Here is a 14,235-nt window from a genome sequence, read left to right as displayed (position 1 = left end):
AAATAGTCCTTCATTCTCTCTAGCAAGTGTCAGTAAACTGTGGCTAAAGGACAAGTCCAGTCCACTGCCTATTTTTGTAAATAATGTTCTAATGGAACACAGCCACATCACTCACTTAAGTATTGTCTGTGGCTGCTTTTGTGCTACAAGAGCAGAATTGAGTAGTTGCAACAGAGGTGGCATGGGCTGTAAAGCAGAAGTATTAATTTGACCCTCTAGAGAAAGTGTGTAGGCCCCTTCTCTAGAACAGTGGTTCTTAGTGTGGTCCCTGGAGCAGCAGCATCTGCACCACTCAGAGGTTATAAAGAAATCCAAGTTCTTACCCTACCATAGATCTACTAAATCTGAAACTCTGGGCTGGGCCCCAGCAATCCATATTTTCATAAGCCCTCCTGGTGGTTCTAATGCATGCTAAAGTTTGAGAACCACTAAACATCACTAATCTATATTTTCTAGGGGACTATTGCCTACTAGGAAGTCAGAAGCCTGCAGCAGTTTTCACGTGATTGCTTAGAAACTGAGTGCTGTGTGTTGTGATGTATTGGGTGATGCATTTCAAGAGAAGCTGTGTGTAATGGCACTAATGATTAAGAATTGTGCTTACAGCAGAAAGGATCATTAACTGATTTTATAACACTTATGAGGACTAATATTTAGCTCACTGATTTATGAACATCGCATCAATGTTCCTTTTTAAAGCTAAATCTCTTTAAATTAATTTCGATCACAGTTGAGGAGAAGACGTTGACTGATGGCGTTGTGTTCATGTGCTGTGATTACAAACAGCTCCTGGTGTTCTCTCTGGTGGCCATGAATGGGTCTGATTTATGGATTCCTTTGAAAGGCACAAGAAAAGCATGAATGTCATGGTGTCCTTCTTGGCTGGGGTCAGTTGTGATGCTGCCACTGGAGGCTGCTGCCTCTTGCCCACTGTTACCCTCCTTTAAGGAGGAAAAGGCCGGCAGGCAGGGCACATACCAAGTCAAGTTTCAGTTTTGGGATATCTGAGATGTGGTGTAAAGGACAGAATGGAAGGGCAAGCCCTGGGAGCTGTCAGCCCGAGGCCTGAAATAACAGACTTCTCTGCTTCTGTGAGTGGATTAGGAATGAGAAGACTCGTTCAGACTTCTTCAAACTTTCGACTTGGCTGACTCTCGTTTCTGGACATTCAGACTTAAAAACATCTTCATGGGCAAGTGTCCTCCTCTACCTTAATTTCAGATTTAGTAATTATTATTATGAGCTTTTTCTTTCATTTATATTGCCTGTATCTCCTAAATAGACCCATCTATTTTCATGGGCAGCCACATTATTTTTATTTATTTATTTTTTTGCTGTATCATCAACTCAAAGAAATGTATGGTATCACTATTCCAACTGATTAGGTAGAAATTCATCATTAGGGTGACAAAGAGAAGATTTCACATCTTATCACTCTCGCCCCAGTAGTTCAACAACTTTTTTTTTTTTTTTTTTTGAGATGGAGTATTGCTGTCGCCCAGGCTGGAGTACAGTGGCATGATCTCGGCTCACTGCAGGCTCCGCCCCCCGGGGTTCACACCATTCTCCTGCCTCAGCCTCCCGAGTAGCTGGGAATACAGGCGCCCGCCACCACGCCCGGCTAATCTTTTTGTATTTTTAGTAGAGACGGGGTTTCACTGTGTTAGCCAGGATGGTCTCGATCTCCTGACCTCGTGATCCGCCCGCCTCTGCCTCCCAAAGTGCTGGGATTACAGGCGTGAGCCACCGTGCCTGGCTCGACAACTTTTTAAATGATTGTAGATGACAGAAGTCACAGGTCAGGGGTCACTAATTAGATGGTGATTGCCAATACAACCTTTTAATATAATCTGCCCATATTTATGTTCAAGTGTTTTATACACATGGCACCTTAATGCTGTGTCAGAAATAATAATGTTCTAGCTGTACTGTACCATTATTGCTAATTTTAATTTTATTCTCAACTAGAGTACATTTTAGTATTGTTTACTTCAGCATTGGTAAACAGTAGCCTGCAAGGCAGGTCTGACCTGTTGCCTGTTCGTGTAAAGTTTTATTGGAACACAGTCATGCCCATTTCTTTACATATTATTCATGGCTGCTTTTGGCTACAATGGCAGGGTTGAAGAGTCGTGGCAGACACATTTGGCCTCCAAAGTAAAATAAATTGACTGGCCCTTTGCAGAAGGTTTGCCAACCCCTGCTCTGCTGCATCACTTCACATACCAACAAAGGCAGCAGCTCAAGGTTAGGCATAGACATTTGTAGACGCAAAATCAGATCACAAATGCCTTCCTTCACATTTTAGTTCACGTGCAGGTATCAGCAAAGAAGTGGAAACAAAGTGCTTTGTATTCAGAAAGTATTTCAGATAATGAATCACTTTGTGATTTTCCATGATTTATTTTTAACTCTTACTTTTCCAATTATTTATTTATTTATTTATGAAATGGAGTCTCACTGTGTCACCCAGGCTGGAGTGCAGTGGTGCCATCTCGGCTCACTGCAGCTTCCTCCTCCTGGGTTCACATCATTCTCCTGCCTCAGCCTCCCAAGTCGCTGAGACTACAGGCGCCCGCCACCATGCCCGGCTAATTTTTTGTATTTTTAGTAGAGACGGGGTTTCACCGTGTTAGCCAGGATGGTCTCGATCTCCTGACCTCATGATCCACCTGCCTAGGCCTCCCAAAATGCTGAGATTACAGGCATGAGCCACTGCGCCTGGCCAAGTATTTTAAGGCTTCTATTCAAAACTAAAATGAACTGTTAGAAAAAATGTAATATCTGAAATATATCCTTCTGAATATATTTTTGTAAATATCTAACCACAAATGGTCATTTTTTTAATGGAATAGTACAGGCCAGACTTGATCTAACACTAGCAACAGTAAACAAGTGGGAGAAAAACATCTCTCCATGAATCCAATTGCATGAGTGCCCTTGTACACTACAGAGTGCTTTTCTTGATGATTAAATAAGAACGTCTACCTTTAGAACAATTGTCATTCAGTGGGAAGTGTGGAGTCAGCCTGGAGCACCTCTAAAAATAAAAAAATTACGAAATTCAGAAACTTATAAAATTCAAACATATTCCCTTTTCCTAGCAGGCAGTAAAATGACAGCCATGCTGAAACACATGATTACAGTTAAGAAAGGAATAGAACAGAGGTCCCATTTGATCACTGTTGGGGTCAGACCTATTAGAAGATGCAGGCTTTGGAAAAAGAAGCCAATGAAGAGAGCAAAAGGGCCGAGCAGCCAGCGTGGTTGCTGTTTATGTCTTTGTTGACGTATCCATCCATAATCATATATTTTGAGCACCAGCTTTGCACAAGGCATCACCTTAGAGGTAAAAAAGAAAAAAATGAAATAAAAATAAGTCTTCCTCCAGCCTTATCATAGTTCTGTGAAGTCTCGGGTCTTTGAGGAGGACAGAGAGACCCCAGAGAGCCCCAGTGTTCACATCACTTTGCCAATGCCCGCGCTTACGTGGGTATCTATCTGCAGCTCCACCATGCCCTGGAATGGCTCTAAGACATGCTTCTGTGCTTCTTGCTGCAGCTGCTCCCAGTGGCCAACAGCAATGATCTGTCCCCCGTCTAGGGGCTCCCGTGTACCCACTCTCCACCTGCCCGCAGAGCCCAGTCTGCACCCTCAGGTGGAGGGACGAACACGAGATGGGCCTGAGCCAGGCTGGCTGAGCCTGAATCCAGCATTCTACCTTGATGAATCTCCTACTCTCTCGGCTTTCAATTCCCCCAGGGTAGAGCGAGGGGCTGTGTTCAGAGATGGATGGCTCCTCCAGCTTTAACCTGCTGAGTCTGCACAGGGAGCCATCTGGTTGCAACCAAGTCAGGGCATGGAGTGGAACAAGAGTTAGAGGCCCCACAGCAGGAGTGGACTCCACACCAAGATCCTCAGCTTAGCCTTGGAAGTTTGGATTTCTGTGGTTACATTTAAGACACAAAACTGATTGAAGAGAGATTCACATTAGAGATTACAGAAACTAGCAAATAAACGGAAACATTACTTCTGGCCCTTGAGTGGCAGGTTAGAGATTTAGCTGGGAACCTGGAACTTTGTCTTCCAATTCTGCTTCTGCCACTTGCTGGCTGTAAGATTTGGGGCAAGTTGCTTCACCTATTCATACCTCAGTTTCTCCAAGAGTGAAATGCGAATATGAGGGGCCTGCCTCAGTGGGCCCTTGTTTAAAGAAGCTATTATGTTTAAAAACTATAGAACAATACAGGCAAACTGTGAGCACATGTTAGGCTGGTGCAGCACAGCCTCAGGACACAGAGAGAAGGCCAGGGCTCTGGCCCTCATCTCTAACTCTGAGTGGTGACTCAGGCTGCTGCCCCTAATGGCCTAAACAGTAGCTGCAGAGGCCTGACAAAACCCAAAAGCTATACAAAGGCTCAGGTCTTGGAGATCAGTGTAGGTTTTCACTGGTGAGAAGGGAGAGGCCCTTCGGAAGATCCTAGAGAAGCCCCCAGGCTCTGACATCCGCGGCCAGTCCACAAACTCTCCACCACTGCTGGGCAAACAGGCAGCAACGGCTCTCCCTCATTCCTCATTCCCACCAGCCTCCCAGTCCAGGCGTCTTTTTCTCTTTAAAGATTCCCAAATGTGAATTTGAAAGGTAAGGAAGGAGAGGCAGACAAGAGAAGGAAAAGATGTGGCAGGAGTTGCCCCTGATACTCACATTCTTCTAGAAAGAACATTCCTCAGCCTCCCACTGTATGCAAGGCTCTGAGCAGCTGATCGTCCAGGCCAGTGAAGGCCCAGCTCTGTTCTGATGGGCTGAGGTGGAAGGGAAAGATGTGCTAGGCAGAAAGAGAAAATGTGTGGCAGAGGACAGAAGCTGCTTCAGACAACTGCTTGCAGGAGCTACAGGGCATGTATGCACACACATGCATGCATGCAGGTGTACATGCACATATATAGGTACATGCACACACATGGGTGCACATAGGTGTACACCTGCACACATGCATGCACACAGTCACATGCATGAATGCACACATAAACACAGGCACACACACACAGGCCTTCCACATACATAAATACACACACAGGTGCAGAGCTACTTCCAGCTACATGATGGTAGGCAGAGGCAGTGACAGTAGGAATGTCCAGCTTACTTATCTGCTGGTGAAGACCCAGATCAATTTCCCAGATGGTGACTTTCTGTCCAACACTAGTCCCCTGTCTTCTAGGGTTTGAGGCATTGAGAATTGACAGCCATGGGCCCTGGAGGTCTGTAATTGTTTAGCAATCAGCTCTCTGGGGGTCAGGGATATGGGGAAGAGCCCTGATTTGTAGATTTCTGCGGTGTAAACACTCCACTCATAAATGATTTCAGGCTACCAAAATGATGTCACGGAAAACAGTGTTGGTAGGAGGCACTAGTAGCCTGCTCTTGTAAACAATACAGCTGGCTTAGGTACTAAGGAATCACAAGTTGGGTAAAGTGAAGGAATGGTTTTCCAAATCAAAAGACCACCATGATACCAAATACCAACAAGAAACAGAACTGACACACCATCTCATCTACTGGCCAAAATCTACTTGTTCAATTGATAACGTGCTCTAGTCAACTAAAACAATGGAGGAATCTTAGAAAGAAAACATTCCCTTTTGATGTATGACACAATGTATAGTTAACAGATGTAGAATTTTTTCCTGTCCAGAAATTGGCAAAATGACAAATATTACTGTATAAGCTCCGGGAGACATCTACTCTGATGAGATTTTCAGTTGTTTTGTTTTGGTTTATAATAATTTTGAACAGCTTTGTATCACACTGAGTTAGGGGAAAGGAGAATTTACTAGAAATGCACCCAAAGTGAGGCCAGTGTATAAGGATGTACCACCTCACATGTGTGGGACAGTTTTGCAAGAGGGATTAATGGTCATCTGAACCTTCAGAAATGACTGACAGGAGTGGGCAGGAGCAAACTCCCCCTTCCTGAGAAATTGCTAAGTCCTTCTGCAAGCAACAGCCTTGTGCCATCATTCAGCAAAATCCTCATCTTCCTTCTTTCATTCTTCTGCTTCCACCCAGTTGTCGCAGCTCAAATTTTTATTAGGTTTTCTGGATGTAAACTTGAGATGGCTCCCAATGCAAACAGAGAAAGCTCCTGTTACAGTCCATTTAAAAAACTGCCCACTTGAATAGGGGAAGAGAAAACACATTCTGTATTTTTTCAAAAGCAATGGCGCCTCAAACAATAAGTTAAGATCATCATATTCTTGAGGGAGGCAAAATTTTCAGTTTCGATATAAACTACACAATTGGTTATCTCTGTACCATTGAGAAAGTATCCCAGCCAAATGAGTGAAATATGCTCTGGACAGCCAAGATCCTTTACAGAACAGCAATCAAAACAAAGGAAAAAAAAGAGATAAAAATAGAACATCTCTCCCTGACACTAGCCCCCAAGCAGAAAGCTATAAACCTATCGGAAGTGTAGGTTTAACATCTCATCCTTTGGGAAAATATTAATGAAGCTATAAGACGATTAGAGCTTGGATTTATGAGGCATCAGCTTCTTTCCAACTCCAGATAAACATTAAGCTCCAGCTTATAAGAGGAAAGGAGTTGATGAGTCTGGGTATAATAACTTTAAGTAAATGTGGTATCCAAAATCTCAAAAACAAACAACTCAAAAAACCAACAAATACAAATGAAAGGGGCCGCAAACAGCTGGCTACTTTACATGTAATCTGGTCAAGCTTCACACACCTCTACCTGCAAGAGGCTCCTGAGGAGGAAACCAGGATTCACAAAGGTAAACTTCCACCCACATTCTCACAGCTGGTCAGTGGAAGAGACAGAATTAAACCTAAGGCTCTTCTGCCTTTTGCCATGAAAATAGCATACAGGTCTGAAGAAGATAAGAAATTCTTGGAGCAGGAATAGAGGCACCCAGCACTTGCCTCCTCCACAAAGAAGGACCAAAACAGCAAACAGATAACCACACATCGAATAGTGCATCTAGGATAATATGCTGGAATTCAGCAGGGAAGTGGCAGGGACCCTTTGAAGCATGGAGATGGGGAAAGCAAAGCAGCTGGTCCACCTAAGATTGATATAAAGCCAGATGGAACTCCCCATTATGGGGAAAAGATAGGCAAGAGATTCCCAACAGTCCACATTCCCACCACAGACTCCTGCAATACTGGCCATGAGAGAGCCCCTTGGCCGTCACAGGCCCTGAGACTAGTACGGGAGCTGCCTGGAGTATGCATGACTGCATTGTCCTAGAGAGGAAATGCTGGGTCCTACTCATCCCTTAAGACCCAAGCTGCTATGGCATGGCACCATTTTGAGAGTCCAGCCTCCACCAGACTACATGCTGCCCTGGAGCCCAATAACCCCTGCATCTCCACATCCATGGAGCGCCCCCTGAGCTGCCCCCATGTCCACCCAGAGGTCTTTAGCATCACAACACCATCTGGACCCAGTGGTTTGAATGGATCCTCAGCACTCTAGCCCATGCAGTGTCCTGTGGCCATGCAGAGAACAGGCAGTGCAGCACACAGGAAGGCTACCCTCAGAACAGAGGGAGCCCAAGTGCATGCTCTCCAGAGCCTGGGAGCCACTTGCCCAGGGCTGCTGCCACCAGAAGCACCCCACCCCCCCAGCAGTGGGGCCACTGCACACTTGCATGCTGTCCAGCCCCAGTCTACAGCCCCCAGCGTGAGCAACGCAGAAGATGGGTGATTTCCGCATTTCCAACTGAGGTACTGGGTTCATCTCAATGGGGCTTGTTGGACAGTGGGTGCAGCCCATAGAGTGTGAGCCAAAGCAGAGTGGGGCATCGCCTCACCTGGGAAGTGCAAGGAGTCAGGGAATTCCCTTTCCTAGGCAAGGAAAGCTGTGACAGATGGTATTTGGAAAATCAGAACACTCCCACCCTAATACTATGCTTTTCCAATGGTCTTAGCAAACGGCACACCAGGAGATTATATCCCGTGCCTGGCTCAGAGGGTCCCATGCCCAAGGAGCCTTGCTCACTGCTAGCACAGCAGTCTGAGATAGAACTGCAAGGTGGCAGTGAGGCTGGGGGAGGGGCATCCACCATTGCTGAGGCTTGAGTAAGTAAACAAAGCGTCTGGGAAGCTCGAACCACAGCTCAAGGAGGCCTGCCTGCCTCTGTAGACTCCACCTCTGGGGGCAGGGCATAGCTGAACAAAAGGAAGCAGAAATTTCTGCAGACTTAAACATTCCTGTTTGACAGCTTTGAAGAGAGTAGTGATTCTCCCAGCATGGAGTTTGGGATCTGAGAACGGACAGAGTGCCTCCTCAAGTGGGTCCCTGACCCCCAAGTAGCCTAACTGGGAGACACCTCCCAGTAGGGGCTGACTGACACTTCATACATCTGGGTGCCTCTCTGAGATGAAGCTTCCAGAGGAAGGATCAGACAGCAACATTTGCCGTTCTGCAATATTTGCTGTTCTGCAGCCTCCGCTGGTGATACCCAGGCAAACAGGGTCTGGAGTGGACCTCTAGCAAACTCCAACAGACCTGCAGCTAAGGGTCATGGCTGTTAGAAGGAAAACTAACAAACAGAGAGGACATCCACACCAAAACCCCATCGTACGTCACCATCATCAAAGGCCAAAGGTAGATAAAACCACAAAGATGGGGAGAAACCAGAGCAGAAAAGCTGAGAATTCTAAAAATCAGAGCGCCTCTTCCCTTCAAAGGAACACAGCTCCTCACCAGCAACAGAACAAAGCTGGACAGAAAATGACTTTGACGAGATGAGAGGAGAAGGCTTCAGATGATCGGTAATAATAAACTACTCTGAGCTAAAGGAGGATGTTTGAACCCATCGGAAAGAAGCTGAAAACCTTGAAAAAAGATTAGACAAATGGCTAACTAGAATAAATAAGCATAGAAAATACCTTTTTTTTTTTTTTTTTGAGATGGAGTCTCACTCTGTCACCCAGGCTGGAGTGCAGTGGCACAATTTCGGCTCACTGCAAGCTTCGCCTCCTGGGTTCACGCCATTCTCCTGACTCAGCCTCCTGAGTAGCTGGGACTACAGGTGCCCGCCACCATACCTGGCTAATGTTTTGTATTTTTAGTAGAGACGGGGTTTCACCGTGTTAGCCAGGATGGTCTCAATCTCCTGACCTCGTGATCCACCCGCCTCGGCCTCCCAAAGTGCTGGGATTACAGGCGTGAGCCACCACACCCGGCCCAAGAAGACCTTAAATGACCTGATGAAACAGAAAACCATGGCATGAGAACTACATGACGCATGCACAAGCTTCAGTAGCTGATTCAATCAAGTGGAAGAAAGGGTATCAGTGATTGAAGATCAAATGAAAGAAATGAAGTGAGAAGTTTAGAGAAAAAAGAGTAAAAATAAATGAACAAATCCTCCAAGAAATATGGGACTATGTGAAAAGACCAAATCTACGTCTGATTGGTGTACCTGAAAGTGATGGGGAGAAGGGAACCAAGTTGGAAAACACTCTGCAGGCTATTATCCAGGAGAACTTCCCCAATCTAGCAAGGCAGGCCAACATTCAAATTCAGGAAATACAGAGAACACCACAAAGATACTCTTTGAGAAGAGCAACTCCAAGACACATAATTGTCAGATTCACCAAAGTTGAAATGAAGGAAAAAAATGTTAAGGGCAGCCAGAGAGAAATGTTGGGTTACCCACAAAGGGAAGCCCATCAGACTAATAGTGGATCTCTTGGCAGAAGCTCTACAAGCCAGAAGAGCATGGGGGCCAATATTCAACATTCTTAAAGGAAAGAATTTTCAACCTAGAATTTCATATCCAGCCAAACTAAACCTCATAAGTGAAGGAGAAATAAAATCCTTTACAGACAAACAAATGCTAGGAGATTTTGTCACCACCAGGCCTGCCCCACAAGAGCTCCTGAAGGAAGTACTAAACATGGAAAGGAACAATTGGTACCAGCCACTGCAAAAACATGCCAAATTGTAAAGACCATTGATGCTAGGAAGAAACTGCATCAACTAACGAGCAAAATAACCAGCTAACATCAAAATGACAGGATCAAATTCACACATAACAATATTAACCTTAAATTTAAATGGGCTAAATGCTCCAATTAAAAGACACAGACTGGCAAACTTGATAAAGAGTCAAGACCCATCAGTGTACGGTATTCAGGAGACCCATCTCACGTGCAGAGACACACATAGGCTCAAAATAAAGGGATGAAGGAAGATCTACCAAGCAAATGGAAAACAAAAAAAAAAAGCAGAGGTTGCAATCCTAGTCTCTGATAAAACAGACTTTAAACCAACAAAGATCAAAAGACTCAAAGAAGGCCATTACATAATGGTAAAGGGACCAATTCAACAAGAAGAGCTAACTATCCTAAATATATATGCACCCAATACAGGAACACCCAGATTCATAAAGCAAGTCCTTAGAGACCTACAAAGAGACTTAGACTCCCACACAATAATAATGGGAGACTTTAACACCCCACTGTCAACATTAGACAGATCAACGAGACAGAAAGTTAACAAGGATATCCAGGAATTGAACTCAGCTCTGCACCAAGCGGACCTAATGGACATCTACAGAACTCTCCACCTCAAATCAACAGAATATACATTCTTCTCAGCACCACATCACACTTATTCCAAAATTGACCACATAGTTGGAAGTAAAGCACTCCTCAGCAAATGTAAAAGAACAGAAATTATAACAAACTGTCTCTCGGACCACAGTGCAATCAAACTAGAACTCAGGATTAAGAAACTCACTCAAAACCGCTCAACTACATGGAAACTGAACAACCTGCTCCTGAATGACTACTGGGTACGCAATGAAATGAAGGCAGAAATAAAGATGTTCTTTGAAATCAATGAGAACAAAGACACAACATACCAGAATCTCTGGGACACATTTAAAGCAGTGTGTAGAGGGAAATTTATAGCACTAAATGCCCACAAGGGAAAGCAGGAAAGATCTAAAATTGACACCCTAACATCACAATTAAAAGAATTAGAGAAGCAAGAGCAAACACATTCAAAACTAGTGGAAGGCAAGAAATAACTAAGATCAGAGCAGAACTGAAGGAAATAGAGACACAAAAAACCCTTCAAAAAAATCAATGAATCCAGGAGCTGGTTTTTTGAAAAGATCAACAAAATTGATAGACCACTAGCAAGACTAATAAAGAAGAAAAGAGAGAAGAATCAAATAGATGCAATAAAAAATGATAAAGGGGATATCACCACCAATCCCACAGAAATACAAACTACCATCAGAGAATACTATAAACCTCTACGCAAATAAACTAGAAAATCTAGAAGAAATGGATGAATTCCTGGATACATATACCCTCCCAAGACTAAACCAGGAAGAAGTTGAATCCCTGAATAGACCAATAATAGGCTCTGAAATTCAGGCAATAATTAATAGCCTACCAACCAAAAAAAGTCCAGGACCAGATGGATTCACAGCTGAATTCTACCAGAGATACAAAGAGGAGCTGGTACCATTCCTTCTGAAACTATTCCAATCAATAGAAAAAGAGGGCTGAGATGATGGGGTTTTCTAAATATACAATCATGTCATCTGCAAACAGGGACAATTTGACTTCCTCTTTTCCTAATTGAATACCCTTTATTTCTTTCTCCTGCCTGATTGCCCTGGCCAGAACTTCCAACACTATGTTGAATAGGAGCGGTGAGAGAGGGCATCCCTGTCTTGTGCCAGTTTTCAAAGGGAATGCTTCCAGTTTTAGCCACCACACCTGGCTAATTTTTTGTATTTTTAGTAGAGACAGGGTTTCACCATGTTAGCCAGGATGGTCTCAATCAGGAAAGGGAATTCTTATACACTGTTCGTGGGAATGTAAATTAGTACAGCCATTATAGAAAACGGTGTAGAGATATCAAAAAAACAAGAATAGAACTACCATACAATCTAGCAATCCTAGTACTGGGTGTTTATCCAAAAGAAAAAAAATCACAGATTGCTTGAGTTCAGGAGTTCAAGATGAGCCTGGGCAACATGGCAAAACCCCGTCTCTACAAAGAATACAAAAATTAACCAGGTGTGGTAGCATGCGCCTGTAGTCCCAGCTACTTAGGGGGCTGAGGTGGGAGGATTGCTTTAGCCTAGGAGGTCGAGGCTGCAGTGAGCCATATTATGCCACTGCACTGCAGCCTGGGTGACAGTGAGATCAGGTCTTTAAACACACGCACGCACACACACACACACACACACATATACATGAAAGGAAATTAGCGTATCAAAGGGATAACTGCATTCCCATGTTTACTGCAACACTGTTTGCAATAGCAAAGATATAGAATCAACCTAAGTGTCCATCAACAGACAAATGGATAAAGAAAATCTGTATATATACCCAATTGAATATTATTCAGCCATTTAAAAAGAATAAAATCTTGTAATTCATGGTAAATGGATGAGCCTAGAGACCATAATGTTAAGTGAAATGTCAGGCACAGGAAGATATGTACCACATGTTCTCACTTATATGTGGGAGTTAATAAAAAATTTGAGTTCATGGAAGTAGAGAGTAGAATTGTGAGTATCAGAGGTTGGGAAGGCTAATGGGGAGAGGGAGATAGGGAGGGTCTGGTTAATGGATACAAAATTACAGCTAGATAGAATAAGTTCTAGTGTTCTATATTGCTGTAGGGTGACTACAGTTAACAAAATTTATTGTATATTTTCAAATTGGTAGAAGAAAGGATTTTGAATGTTCATGATATGAAGAAATAAATGTTCGAGATAATGGATATGCTAATTACCCTGATTTGCTCATTACACACTGTATACATGTATTGAAATATTTCTCTGTATCCCATAAAGATGCACAACATATAGAATAAAAAAAGAATCAAACCCAAGTTTTCCTGGCTCAAGATTACTTATCTTTTCACCATGTCAGGAGGGTGCCCCATTATCAAAAGTATTATTTATATAACAACCTTTTTAAAAAATAACTTCCCCCTCATCAATTTAAAAGCTATAAGCATTTCATTTTGGGCACTTTCTAGAAACTTGTACCTTAAAAGCACTGAGGTGAATTTCATTTTCTGAGTAGCAGGGGAAACAGATAGAACAGGGGTAGAGAAAGATACAACCTTGTGTTCACCAGAAGGCTGAGACATTAGGATCCTGAGGCCTTCAAGTTGAGTCCTTCTTCTACCATTTTGGAGCTGTGTAATCTTCAGCAAGTTAGTAAACCTCTCTGAATCTCAGCTGTCCTCCTTTGTAAACTGGAGTGAATAATAGATACCACTGCGTGTAATAGGCATCACTGTTCAAAGTGTTTGATTAGATAAACTAGGTCTTGCTTGGCATATACAGAAGGCTGTGATTTTCAGCTATTATTTCTGTATTCATCAATCCTAAAATGCATTTTTTTCACAATTTAACATTTCTTCAGTGCATCTGACTGCCTATGGCATATGTGTCAAATTTTAATGTGTCACTGTGTCAAATTTTAATGATGCATCTTACAATCAGTGGAGTCTTGATTTGATGAATTGTGGTCTTGTAATTATCAGTAGTATTATTAGCAAAGAGATCTGGCCATAAAATAATAATGAGACTGTTTCCACAAGCTGTAGACAATAAGCACCTTATTATTTTATAATATCATGGCACAAATTTCCTGCTGGAAGACTCTCCTGGGGGCCTCCATGTCATGGCTAAGATAGATGAATATTGCCTTCTGGCAGTAATGGACTTTCTGTAGATCTGTCTTATGTTAAGCAATCTCAAGATGTGAAAATCCAGATTTCTGTTTTAAAAATTAATTAGAAGGTGACACTTCAAAATAGAAGAGCTTCACAAAAGTGTCCATTTGGAGCAGTATTTCTCAATATTTCTTTCTTCATTACCTCCCTCCCCAATAACAAGGCTTTTTAGACATTTTTGTCCTAATCACTCCCCCAATGAAATTTTAATATTGAAGACATACTGTATACCTATTTATGTATTGTTGTATATTTTTTCTTAACATATGAAATGATATGTAAAAGATGTATGAAAGAGTACTATTTGTTGCACACAGCCTCTCATTCAAATTTTCACCCCTTGAGTACAATATCTCCTCTTTGAGAATGCATACATTACAGACAGACCTTAAAGGACATTTAAAATATCAGATGGCTTTGGAAATTTTAATTTGCACTCAATTTTCCTAGGACACATCAACTACAGATAGGAAGGCATACAAGTA

The 14,235-nt window shown here is 42.9% G+C and overlaps 1 long non-coding RNA gene across 1 annotated transcript in view; it reads left to right on the top strand.

Moving 5' to 3' along the window:
• The window catches only part of LOC134732817 (uncharacterized), a 109,458-nt gene that overhangs the window by 9,077 nt on the left and 86,146 nt on the right, over window positions 1-14,235 (top strand). The window lies entirely within an intron of this gene.

Source organism: Symphalangus syndactylus, chromosome 16 (assembly GCF_028878055.3).
Source record: "Symphalangus syndactylus isolate Jambi chromosome 16, NHGRI_mSymSyn1-v2.1_pri, whole genome shotgun sequence".
Taxonomy (NCBI): domain Eukaryota; kingdom Metazoa; phylum Chordata; class Mammalia; order Primates; family Hylobatidae; genus Symphalangus; species Symphalangus syndactylus.
The sequence above is the reverse complement of the archived record's forward strand: the minus strand, read 5'-3'. Positions and strand labels throughout refer to the sequence as shown.